General features: G+C 33.1%; 1 pseudogene; it reads right to left on the bottom strand.

The window, feature by feature from the left end:
• Positions 1–2,634: 2,634 nt before the first annotated feature.
• Positions 2,635–3,557, bottom strand: LOC101580261 (annotated as a pseudogene).
• Positions 3,558–3,702: the final 145 nt, after the last annotated feature.

Genomic DNA, 3,702 nt, shown 5'->3' with positions numbered 1-3,702 from the left:
ATAAAATTATTTTTAAAAAGGAAGGTATTCAGATGAAAAGACAGCATAGACTTAGAATTGCTAGTTTATTACAAATTGAGTATCTCTAATTCAAAATCCAAATAAAAGATACTCCACATTCTGAAAAAAAAAGAAAATCAACACCTTTTAACAAAATACATTCCAAAAATAAATAAAATAATGACTACTAGATTTCATGACGGTACAGCAAGAAGTAGCGTTTCTTTGAAGAACTCAAATGATAAAATCAGTAGCTATTCCTGATTAAACAAAGGAAGATTAAAATATACTAATGAAAAAACTACTAATGAAATTTATTAATAATCAACAATAAGTGTTAAATTCAACCACTAATCCTTTTGAAACCTTTTCAGTTTAAATGAACTATAAAATTTGTCAATATTTTCTTGGAAGCTCTGAAAATGGAGGGAGAACACAAATTATAATAATATTAATATAATGAAAATAGCAATAAATGTTTCCATTATAATTAAAATTTTATAGAGTCCACCAAAAATATATACCCAGTTCAGGAAAAGTAAAGTTTATGATGCTCTTTCAATTGATGGAGTTATCCCTCTACTGTGAAGCCCAGCGGGTGCTGTGTATCATAGAAAATCCAATACAATACCAGTCCTTTGAAAAAGCACATGGAGATCTTAATGATCCAAGTCCCCAAGAAACAGATCACCACACTAATAAATGTCTGGAAATGGTTGACCACCACTTTATGCACCTCTTGTTATTCTAGGGGCCAAGAGTAATTCGTATTTATTTTATGATGTCTCAGTGAATTTGACATTAAAACATTTATGAAAGTTTTTCTTTTTCTAAAGTGTATACATTTCTTTGCTGGACTCAGTTCATAGAAAGCCCAGTTCTTCTAATTAAAACAAATATTTCTCCTTCAACTAATAAGAGTGTTTTAAGGAGGTAGTTTGGTATATGATAAAACTTAAGAAAAGGTTTCTTTTTGCTAATTAACAAGCACCTAGAAATTTCAGTAGAAAAAATATGCATATAATTGCAAAAATAATTCAAAGAAATCTTAGAAATAAACACCAGAAAGTAATAAAAACTTTTTTTTTTTACTCACAGGCTTTATTTACATTTTTCTACAGCATCATTTTTTTATGACATGAAATAGTACAGCTTAGTCAAACCAAATGAAATCATAATGATCTAAATTGTCTGCCAATTATTATCAAAATTTATAACCTTGCAGTTACTTAGTACAGCTGAGGTTTTAACTACAGAAGGCACAAAAATAAGTCAATGGTAATATGTAGAATCTATATTGTCATGTGGGCAACTTAGAAGGTGGACTTTTGAAAAGTTTGAGGTACAATTACAAGAGTGAAAGTTCTTGAGTAACCTACAGTAAACATAGCAAGGAAAATTACCACATGAAAACATAGGAAAGCTCACTATAAAAATATTATCAAAATATTTCTACATAAGATATTTTGTATCTGTCTTAGATCAGCTGAAAACACTTTAAAATAAGAAAACAAATATAATTGTGTTTCATCTGTCTACTAAACACCATGTTTTTATTTAAATTGTGACAATTTTAAAAAGCAAAAGAGAAATGACCCCAAAACAAAATGACCCCAAGCACAACTATTGATTCCCTTTCTTATACTTACCTTGCATTGTCACTGAAGACACTATTAAGAGAAACCTTATTTTCAAACCAGAAAACATGATGGAGCTTAAGTGACCAGATTTTAACTCTGACAAGTAAAAGTCTGAAAGTATTTTAAGCCATAAGTTTTCTCATGTAAAAATGACGACTCTTGCTTTTATCATGCAGAAACAAGCATTCAATCGCTATTCAGAAGAGTGTAGGTGTCAGTAAGGTCAGTAACTTCAGTTTGAAGTTACATATCTCAAGGCAAATGTTCAATTCACACATCGCTGTTGGCCCTTCACCACAAAAAGAACCACACTTCAAAATCTTTCTTCAATTATCTCCTCAAGCACAATTTAGCCTTTTCTAACCTACTGCATTTGGTATCTAGATTCTTTTAAAGGACACTGCACAGAAAACTTTTACTCAGGATAAACATTTTGAAATACAAGCAACCATATTAGTAGAGAACTGAAACTGTTAAGGGTTTTCTTTCCTTGCCCAAATTATGTGTTAGAAAGTGAAATGAATAACACCTTATTCTTGCAATCCACAAGATTTTCATTAAATGTGGTGAGGCAAAACTGGTATAAAACTGCATAAAAGAAAGACAACGATGATTCTAAGGCACCTTCAGCGTGGAAGTAGAAAATAAAGTTTGCAGTTGGTTGCTTTATAACTTAGTTTAAATTTTTATGGTAGGAAGCTCTCTGACATTGGCTAAAAACAGTTGAACTTCTTTTCCGGGTCCACATAGCAGGTTTTCTCCAAGTACTTATTGAAGCTGAGCTGGTTTTAGGTGAGTGGATGTAAATCATGAAAAAATAAAGCTTTTATTTGGGGGCATTATGGCTTAAAATGCAATTTACTTTTAATTTCGCAAATAAGCACTTTGTATTATTCTCAAAACAATAAAGGCACGCACCTCTCTGATCCGAAGACCACCTGAGGTGCCTTTCATGTGACTGTCATCTTGTTTATTTTTTTATTTTTATTTTTTTTTATTTTTTTTTTTTCTGATCACTAAGAGAAGAAGATCTAGAACGACTTCTCTTTCTGGTCCTCTCAGGAGGAGATGACAAACTTGAATAGGATATTTTTCATGGAAAAGTCCCTGTGGGACCTGGAGTTGGATCTTGATTTTGACCCACGAGATCTCGAATGTTCTCTGGAACTGGAATGAGATCTTGAGCATGAACTGGAAGCACTCCTTGAGGTCCCTGCACCTGGACCTTGACTTTGAGAGGGAGGATGAGTGAGACGAAGATGGTGAAGATTGAGACTTTGATCAACTTCTATTAGATTTCTTTTTATTACTGTCTTCTTCACTGGCTTCAAGATCATATTTTCAGAGGTCAGCATCATTTTCATCCTCATCCTCTTCTAGTTTATATTTAGAAAGATCAGCATCCTCATCCTCTTCTCCCTCTGACTTCTTATCAACTTCCTTTAATGTAGATACAGGTTCAACTGCCTTCCCTCAATACTTTTTCTTTTTATGTCCAAACTCACCATATTCTCCATCAGATTCTTCTCTTTCTATATATTCAACATTTTCTCTTTCATTAAAACCACCACCACATCCTGTTCTTTCTTCCAATTTAGCATACTCTGCAGAGTTGCACATATCACACTCAGGTCTTCTGGCCCAATTCACATTGCTGCAAGTTTTACCTTGCCAATCATTAGCACTAACTAGGCCTCAGCTCTTTTCTGCTGGAGTCTTTTCTACTTCAGTGCCCATGGCCTTCATCATCTTGGCCTCAGTTGTTTCCTCCTGACCACATCAATTACAGCTGGTTCTTTGGGAAAAGTTTACATTTCCATATTTCTTGTTGGGGCAAATGCAATACCTATCACTGACTTGGAATATCTTAGTCGACGTCTTGGCCTCCTCTACCACCACAGCTGCCTGCAGTGTCATCTTCCAATAAAAACTTTTATAAATAAAATTTATACAAAATTGTCTTAAAGAGTATAGCTCGATTTGAGCAAAAACAGACATGAAATTGTTGATACATTTCATAAAAATGTCAGTTATTCTGAAATCAATGTATCATTTAACATAT

This window comes from Octodon degus, unplaced genomic scaffold, assembly GCF_000260255.1.
Source record: "Octodon degus isolate 3935 unplaced genomic scaffold, OctDeg1.0 scaffold00002, whole genome shotgun sequence".
Lineage (NCBI taxonomy): Eukaryota > Metazoa > Chordata > Mammalia > Rodentia > Octodontidae > Octodon > Octodon degus.
Note: the sequence above shows the minus strand (reverse complement) of the source record. Positions and strands in the feature narration are given on the sequence as shown.